The sequence below is a fragment of the Onychomys torridus genome, chromosome 21 (genome assembly GCF_903995425.1).
Source record: "Onychomys torridus chromosome 21, mOncTor1.1, whole genome shotgun sequence".
In the NCBI taxonomy this organism is placed as follows: Eukaryota; Metazoa; Chordata; class Mammalia; order Rodentia; family Cricetidae; genus Onychomys; species Onychomys torridus.
This window is the reverse complement of record NC_050463.1, coordinates 47529811-47539528: the sequence shown is the minus strand read 5'-3', so window position 1 is coordinate 47539528 and position 9718 is coordinate 47529811.

Here is a 9718-nt window from a genome sequence, read left to right as displayed (position 1 = left end):
GAGCTAATAGCAAGCCATAGCAGAAGCTGGGCGGTGGTGGCGCATGCCTTTAATCCAGATCACACACAGGCAGATCTCTGTGAGTTCAAGGATACAGCCAGCAAGGAGACACACACCTTTAATCTCAATACCAACCATAGAATACCTGGAGGTCTGTACAGACAGGCAGTGACGAGGAGGTCATGTGGTTGGGTTTACAACCAATGAAAAGGCAGAACAGAAAGTCTAGAAAAGAGAGAAAAACACAGGAAGTAGTTCTCTTGCAGAGGGAAGGACAGAAGCAGAAGCAGTGAAGGGTAAGGTTTTCAGCTCTCAGCTATTGCTCTGACCTCTTGGCTTTTAACTCTGCAATTGGCTCTGTGTTTCTTATTTAACAAGATGGTTACATCTACAGTCTGGTATTTCCCAACACGCTGGGCTTGTCATCCTCTACTCACAGGCTCATAGCTACAGGCAATGCAAATGCAGTCTGGGTTTAAAATGCGGGGCTTTATCTATTGCTTTATCATCATAAACTGTTGTGAAACTTTGTCAAGACCAAGGTCATCCAGGTGTGGAGTGGGGGGTGAGATTAATCTATAGACGTTCTGGAATAGAGGCCTCATCTCTGAGGCCTCACTGATTCTAGCTTGAAAACCTGCCCTTCCCCATGTCCTTAACAAAAGGCTCATTCTGTTCCTGTGTCCCAGGAGCTGTTTGACTTACTGGGCAGCTGCCTAAGGTAACAACAGGTGTCCCTAGCTGACATCAAGTCCATCCCAGGTGTCTCCATAGGATGAGGGGATTCTTTGTTTGTACGGAGTCTTTAGCGTTTGCTCAGCGCCTCTGGTTTACAAGTGTTTCCACACATACTCATTTGATGTGTGAGGAGGAGGAGGGGAATGGTTATTTATATACACTGTGAGGGCTGGGCCTAGGAAAGCCAGCCTTGTTCTGGGAGTTTCTTGCATCTTTGGAGGCTCTAGCCTGGGGAGCATGCCTTCCAGGACACTTCAAGTGTTTTTTGATATGTAATAGTTCATGTATTGTGCACCTATAATTCCCACACTTGAGAATCTGAGGTAGGCAGATCCCAAGTTCTAGTTCAGTCTGGGACACATAAGAAGATCCTGTCTCAAAACATCAAAATGAAATAAAACAGGACAAAAAATTTACACAAACACAACACTGACTAATTGATTTTTTTTATTTTGGGACAAGGTCTCAGGTAGCCCAGGCTAGACTTGAATTCATTACGTAGCCTTAACTGGCTTCTGATTCAGGATCTTCCCATTTCTACCTCCGAAGTCCTAGGAGTACAGGTACACACTGCCACAGCTGTCTTTTTTGTTTGTTTGTTTTGGTTTTTTGGTTTTTCGAGACAGGGTTTCTCTGTGTAGTTTTGGTGCCTGTCCTGAGTCTCGCTCTGTAGACCAGGCTGGCCTCAAACTCACAGAGATCTGCCTGCCTCTGCCTCCCGAGTGCTGGAATTAAAGGCGTGCGCCACCACTGCTGGGCCTATCATATCTGTCTTAAATAGCTTTTAGCGATATGAGACCCAAGTCACAACTGGGTTGTAATATAGTCAGTCCCTTCTGTTACACTAACATCTTTGCATTGAGAGGTCGAAGGGTTGTCAGTATCTCTGCAGAGATGGGGGGGGGCCTGGGAGCTGGGTGGGGAAACTGGGTGGGGGAGCTGGGCAGGGGGAGCTGGGTGGGGGCGGGGCTCCTTTCCACAATTGCTAGAACTTCAGAGTTGTGGTCTATTTGCTGTTATAACAGACTACTGCCTGACTATTACTATTGTGTTATTTATGAAGAGACTTACTTCTCACAGTTCTGCAGGCTGGGGAATCCAGGAGATGTTGCTGGCATCTGGTAAAGGTCTCTGTGCTCCATGGGAATGCCACAGAGGGGCCAGCGAGCATGCTAGAGAGAAAATCAAGCCAGACTCAGTCTTTATCAGGAACATGCTCCCAGGATAACTAACCCAGCCCACAAGACAGCATTAATAATATTAACGTCATGCCTTAAAAGACCTGCCCCTTAATACTACAACATTTAGTAGAAATTCAACTGTGTATGTATGTGTGCATGTGTACATGTGTGTACATACTTGTGTGTGTGTGTGTGTGTGTGTGTGTGTGTGTGTGTGTGTCTGAAAGGCACCAAACATCTGGCTTCTGAACAAGGATGCAGTGCGATGGCATCACAGAGCCCATGAGGCTGTGTCTGCAAGTCCTACTTAGTCTGAGAATCTAGTGATGGGGAAGGAAGGTGGGATGATCGTGGCAGCTGCTGAAAATGATAAAGCACACCATTGCCTAGGTGCTAGAGAGGAAACCAGCCCTCCCTGGCCTGCCTGCCTGCTTACTCTGCCTTCCTTCCTGTCCTTTCTGCACTGAGTACCCTGCACCCCACCCCACACTGTCCTGCCGATCTGGCTCTCCTGCAGGCCTCATCTGTGTCCGTTTCTTCCCCGTACTCTGTAACAATGCAGACAGGGCTCCCCGGCTCCTCTTCATGGGCACTGGGAGCATGGCTGTAGCTTGTGTTCCTCTTGAGCCAAAGAAAGTGAGCTCAGCTTAGGAGCAGAAAGCAAGAAGCCCCGATGCTTGTTAAATATGTGGGTATGGGCTGTCTGCCCCGTTGAACCTCCGTGTTCGACCTTGCTCAGCAAGGTCTTCATCCAGGCACACAGCCCTTGGTGCTTACCACAGATCCAGCTGATTGTGGTAAGGGAAGCCATATGTGAGCAACCTTTCCTGTTTGTTTAATGGAACCCATAGTTGGTTCCTTTTGCAGTCTCCAGTTCCTCATGCAGTCCCTAGAGAGGAGGATTTCCTGGGGGCTCCCATCCACTGGAAACGACAGCGGTAACTCATCTCCCTGGCTCAGCTTTTGCAGGCAGGATGCTATGCCATCTGCCTTATTTACTTATTTATTTCCAGCTTCCATAGCTCAGAGCGGATGGAGCCTCCTGAATCCTAACGATGCTCCAAGCAGCCATTTGGCCTGGCACAGACAGAACTACTTCTCCCCACAGCTGGGATAATCCTGTCTGGCTCCCCACACCCCCCAGGCTGGAAATGAAGGCTGTGGTTTCTGTCTGGTGTCCTGCTAATCAGGTTATTACTCCCAAAGACAAGGGAATGAGTTTCTAGAATTATCGCTTGGAGGAACAACACATTGGAGAATAAACCTCAGCTGCTTCCAGAAAGCTACACGTATTCTAACAGCGAGCAAAATATAAAAACTAACAGAACATCCAGAGTGGGCAGAGGACTTGGCCCATCTCTGAGACTAGGTGTTTTTGGGGACCTCAGAGGATGAGAAGGACCATTTACATTTCAGGAGTATTTTGCACTCTTAGGGGGTGAGTCTGTGGCCTCTAGCGGTCTCTAAGATGTGGGAGACTAAAGATGGTTCATCTCAAACCTTTCAAAAAGTGTAGTTCAAGCCACACCCAATTGCTAAGGACTAAACAGTGCCAGGTGGGAGGGGAGGAGGACAGGACAGGAGAAAGGAAACAGTGGGTCATATGGTTCAGGACTTGCTGACTGAGCTCTGACCCTGGAGCAGCAGCCTGAGGCCTTAAAGACCAGGGCTCAGAGGAAATCACTGAGGTGAGAACCTGATAGGTCCTGATATGCCAGGACCAGGCATCTATATATTTTACATTTCCTGGACAGTTGGTGTGATACACAGGCAGGGACAGCATGTGCAATTGTATACGTGGTCCACCGTCCAAAGTTACCCAGTTTGGAGGTGTTGGTGAGTAGAGTCTCTATGTGGCCTGCCTTCCACTTTCTCTTTGTCATAGCAAGGAACCAGTGGGCTAGCCAGGCTCTTGAGTCCAGGAGAATGAAACACCCCAAGAAAGGGCAGGGCAGAGCTGGGGAGCAGCACAAGGTTTCAGAAGAAGTCCAGCTCCACCGTGCCATTCATAGCTGACTTCAGAGGGGTGGGGGAGCAGGACTGGATCCCAACACTCCCATCCTTGCGTTCCTGGTGTGCCGCAGGTCCTCGTGGCTGTGTTCACTGGTGTGTAAACCCTCCCCAGCCCTCTCCCCATCATTTCAACAAAGCACTGCAGGCACTGTTCAGGCAGATCTCATCCTGCTGGCTGTAGCGGAGTTAAGAATATGCTGACCAGCAGCTTCAGGCTTTCCCTAGAAGAGACTCCTCGCCTCTGCTCTCAACAGCCATGCTGAAGAGGCAACGTGTGGTGCTCCTCTAGCTTGGCTGAGCAGGTTTCTTCTTAACAGAGCCCCCGTGGGATTGGCCAGGCTACTTCCTCCCAAGCACCCACCATCATGAAGCAGTTGCCATGGTAACTTACAGAACACCTTGGCCCACAGTGATGGCGAAGAGAAAAAACAGGTCTTTGGTAATGGAATTGAGGCTGCTCCATTTCCTGTGGAAAGGAGGGGGTAGGGGTGGGTTGTCACGATTTCTTCGTCACCCCCTGTGCATGTCATTGGCAGGCTCTAGGGTACCTAGAGGTGGACGGTTGGCTGGGAGCAGGGGCTCTTCAATGTTGTGGCTTGCTGTGAGCTGCCACCCTCCCGACATGGGCTCTTTGGTGCTGCAAACTGCTGTCCTGTAAGGAACCCTTTGCCCATGCTTCCGTGAATAATTCACTTTTGTAGTTTACTTCCCTGTAGCTGTGATAAAACACTGACCAAAAGCAACCTGGAGGAAGAAAAAGCTTATCTGGCTTCCAGGCTACAGTCTATCATCAAGAGAAGCCAAGGGGTTGGGGATTTAGCTCAGTGGTAAAGCGCTTGCCAAGGCCCTGGGTTTGATCCTCAGCTCTGAAAAGAAGAAGAAGAAGAAGAAGAAGAAGAAGAAGAAGAAGAAGAAGAAGAAGAAGAGGAAGAAGAGGAAGAAGAGGAAGAAGAGGAAGAAGAGGAAGAAGAGGAAGAAAGAGAGAGAGAGAGAGAGCGCCAAGGCAGCAACTAACTGGAGACATGGACTGAAGCAGAGGCCATGGAGGAACACTCCCTACTGATTTGTTCCCCATGGCTTGCTCAGTTTGTTTTCTTGTTTGTTTGTTTGTTTTTCGAGACAGGGTTTCTCTGTGTAGTTTTTGGTGCCTGTCCTGAATCTCACTCTGTAGACCAGGCTGGACTCGAACTCACAGAGATCCGCCTGCCTCTGCCTCCCGAGCGCTGGGATTAGAGGTGTGCGCAACTGCTGCCAGGCTCAGTTTGCTTTCTTATAGAGCTCAGGACCACATGCCACAGTGGTAGCTCCACCCACAATGGGCTGGACCTTCCCACATCAGTCAGCTACCAAGAAAATGCCCCGCAGACCAATCTGATGGAGACAATTCCTCAACTGAGTTTCCCTCTTCCCAGGTATATCTAGGTTGTTATAGTAATCAAATACTGAATGTAGTAATCAAATACCCTCACTCAGCATTGCCTTGCTAGCTCTGGTCTTCCAGTCTCCACCTAAAAAACTCAGTAGCTTTTTTTCTCTCCTCTCCCAAACCATGACTGTAGACAGAGGCTTCTCTCTGTCCTGCCTTGTTCCACAGCTGCTTCCAAATAATCACTCAGAGGCTTACATGAATTATAAATGCTCAGCTGGTAGCTCAGGCTTGTTACTAACTGGCTCTTACACTTAAGTTAACCCATAATTCTTATCTATGTTTAGCCACATGGGTTGGTACCTTTTCTCAGGATGACATTCTCATCTGGCTGATGACTCCTGACTCCACCCTTCCTCTTCCCAGCATTCTTAGTTTGGTTGCCCTGCCTATACTTCCTGCCTGGCTACTGGGCAGTCAGAGTTTTATTAAACCAATTCGAGCGACAGATCTTTACAGTGTACAAGAGGATTATTCCACAGCACATGGCCTTACAGGTTCATACTCATGCATATATGTGTGTGTGTGTGTGTGTGTGTGTGTAGAAGTCCAAGAACAACCTGCAGAAAGTTGGTTTCCTTCTCCCACCGTATGGGTTCTGCAGATCAAACACAGGCTGTCAATGTTGGAATTGAGCACCTTTCTTATGAGCACAGGCACACATACTGGCTCACACTTGAAAACACACAAGCTTGGCTTCCTTGTGTTGTAGGTGAGTGTCCTCAGGGTTCTGGTCCTGAGTCTGTGTACCTCCTACCTGACCCTGCCGCCTTGGATCCCACTCTGGGACGTCTCAATCCTCCATTGCTCCTTGAGTCTGGGCTTTGCCTGTCTTAATGCAGCCTGTGATCTCAGAGGCCCACGCTTTGTTGCTCACCGGCTTGGCAGCCTCACAGCTTTGCCCCTTTGCTTTCTGACAGTTTCCTCTTTGATAGATGGCCTTGTCAGCAGGAAACGGTGAGGAGGGGCCTCCCAGTCGAGCAGCCTGGCAGACTGAATCCAGTCTTTATACTTCTCTCCACACCCTTCTCAGCTGGGGCAGTAACATGCACCCAGTGAGGTGGCCAAGGAGATGACAGGAAATAATGTGTATCAGAAGAGTTACATGGTCAGCCAGTTGTCATTCTGGATGAGAAAAACTGGAATCACTACCAACAGGAGGCTGACCTGTACAAAGCCACGTGAGCAGCTGTTAGCAGAACTGTAACTAAATGTCCCTTCGCTTTATGTCTTTGCTGGGGTCCTTTCTACAGCTCCCACCTCTGAACAAAACATATGAAGTACGTCATGAGAACATGACAAGGATCCGGAGGCCAAAGCGGAGCCTTTTGTGTCCCTAGATTAAGAGCTCATTGAGAACACAGCGGTGAGTCATCCCTTTTAGGTATGGCAAGGGCTCTAGCTTCCTGGGAGAGTGTGCCAGACCCAGACCTTTTCCCAGTACCGAAGCAAAAGGAAAGAAGCAGTTGTCTCTGAATCAGTGGCGAGCAGCAGAACATACCTGCTAGTCTGTTGGAGATGCAAACACCGATGATCGGATGCACAAATCGAATTACAAACCCAGAGATGCAGGCGTGTTGATAAGTACAAACCCACAGAGGATATGTAGGCACAAACATGATGTACATTTGGTCATGACCGGAGGGCCCCACACTCAGGGTGTTGGATGAGGGGCTGGTTTTTCCAATGCCTGTGTTCTCATTCCTAGGTACCCCAGTGCACACTCACGTGACGTCACTCTGGCCTGTGTGTGCATGTCTAAGCACCACAGATCCACATATCTCAAGAGATGCTGGGCGTTGGAGGCTCTGAGATGAGCTGACAGGCTATGAGGATTCTGCTTTCTCATGATACCATGGCAAACCTTTTTCCTGGCACCTGTACTGCAGCCACAGCCAGGCAAAGCTCACCAGCGAGGGTGAGGAGGAACTTGGAAGCCAAAGATACCAACTGTTTCTGGGAAGACAGGCATACTACCAATGTGCAGAAAGAATAATTCGCTTTCCCAAATTCAAAGTCATTCTAGACTAAAATTCAAATCCCAGCTGTGGTCAGATCTATAGGCTGTGACCCTGAGCTGTCTATCCTTATCAATGAGTTTACGGTGCGTATCGCCATGTCAAAGATAATCATGGTGATGGAGAGGGTTCCAGAGTCCCTGCTCTCGGTCACTGAGTCCGGCTACTTCTCCTGACTGCATGGTAGGTGTCTGCACTTTCTATGGGTCCAGTAAGGGGCCTGGCTGATGCAATGGCTCTCTCCCATGTAGGGGTGGTTTATCCTGTGCCATGGGCTCCAACAAGCATGCTTCTACCCTGGCTTGGGTGTGTCCTAGCTGTTCCTTCTCCACTTGACTGCATTCAGCAAGACAGTGAGCATACAAGCCAGGGCTGTGGGAAACCACAGCGTTACAGCCTGCAGGGCTCCCAGCATCCCCAGCGCTCACGAGCCTGGCCAAAGCCACAGAGCTTCTTTGAGTACTGTGTCCCATCTGAAAGTCCCAAAGGGCTCTTAGGAACTCCACAGGCCACAAATAGGCCGTGCTGGGCATCAGCTGGACCCTCATCCCTCTCAGTGCCTGTGTGGTACTGTGCACACCCAAACATTTGAGCTCTGCTTCTATGCCATTTCTAGAAAGAGGTGAAATAATGGACTTCATCACCAGGGCTGGGTTCAAATCCTAGTGATGCAACTCATTGGTTTTATGTCCTAGAGAAAGCCCTGTGGCCTCTCTGAGGTTTGGTTCTGGGGTAATTGCCCTGATCTCAAGCGTCTCCAGGCCAGTGAGTCTGAGGCTGACAGGGTTGGGGAGTCCTTCTCTGAAACAGCCTCTTCCTTCTCTTGCCTCTCCAGAGGCCCCTTGTGAGGGCCCTGGGACTTGAGGATGGGAAAAGAAAGGCCCAGGGTGATGTGGTCAGTTGCATGGCTAGAGGCTGTGTGTGGGGAAATCAAGGAAGCCACTGGGCAAGGTATGGACCTTGTATCTACTCGTGCAGGTCTCAGGAAACAGGAGGGCCCATTGCGGGCTCGGAGGCCTTTGTGGGTGTGGGAGGAGACACAGTGTTCATTCCTCTGACTGTAATCTCTCCAGGTTTCTTGGAAATGTTTGCTCTAACAAGAGGGGAAAAAAAATCTGTTGCTATGGCAACCTAATATCTTTCTTTCTCAAGCTGAATCCTCAAGGGGAAATAACCTCAGAAATACCAAGGATGTGTGATTGTACAAACTTAATGGGGCTTCTTGGGCCCAGGTCTTGAAGCAATAAACAGTCCATCCTTCCTAGGACAAAGAGGGAACCACGCCTTTCTTAGACACTGTCACTCATTTACTGAAACACTAACCAGGATGCTGTGTGGGTCCTGAGGATGCAGAAGATAGTATAATTTGGTCCAGAGCTCAAGGAACATCTAGTGTGGCAGGGAGCCAGGTGTGAACCAGCAGCAGTGTGGTGGGGAGCCAGGTGTGAACCAGCAGCAGTGTGGTGGGGAGCCAGGTGTGAACCAGCGGCAGTGTGGTGGGGAGCCAGGTGTGAACCAGCGGCAGTGTGGTGGGGAGCCAGGTGTGAACCAGTGGCAGTGTGGTGGGGAGCCAGGTATAAGCTAGCAGCAGTGTGGTGGGGAGCCAGGTGTGAACTGGGGGCAGTGTGGTGGGGAGCCAGGTGTGAACCGGTGGCAGTGTGGTTGGGGAGCCAGGTGTGAACCAGCAGCAGAGTGGCTGGGAGCCAGGTGTGAACCGGCGGCAGTGTGGTGGGGAGCCAGGTGTGAGCCGGTGGCTGTGTGGTAGGGAGCCAGGTGTGAACTGGTGGCAGTGTGGTGGGGAGCCAGGTGTGAACTGGCGGCAGTGTGGCTGGGAGCCAGGTGTGAGCCGGTGGCAGTGTGGCTGGGAGCCAGGTGTGAACCAGTGGCAGTGTGGTGGGGAGCCAGGTGTGAACCAGCAGCAGTGTGGTGGGGAGCCAGGTGTGAACCAGCGGCAGTGTGGTGGGGAGCCAGGTGTAAGCTAGCAGCAGTGTGGTGGGGAGTCAGGTGTGAACTGGGAGCAGTGTGGTGGGGAGCCAGGTGTGAACCGGTGGCAGTGTGGTGGGGAGCCAGGTGTAAGCCGGTGGCAGTGTGGTAGGGAGCCAGGTGTGAACCGGTGGCAGTGTGGCTGGGAGCCAGGTGTGAACCGGTGGCAGTGTGGTGGGGAGCCAGGTGTGAACCAGCAGCAGTGTGGTGGGGAGCCAGGTGTGAACTGGTGGCAGTGTGGAGGAGAGAGTGCTCTGACCTGAGAAGGGGAGGCTATGGAAGTCTGGGGGGCAGGTGGGAAGACTTTCAGGAGGAAGCTGGTTTTAGCTGGATCTTTAGGCCCCTCTGAACACTAGAAG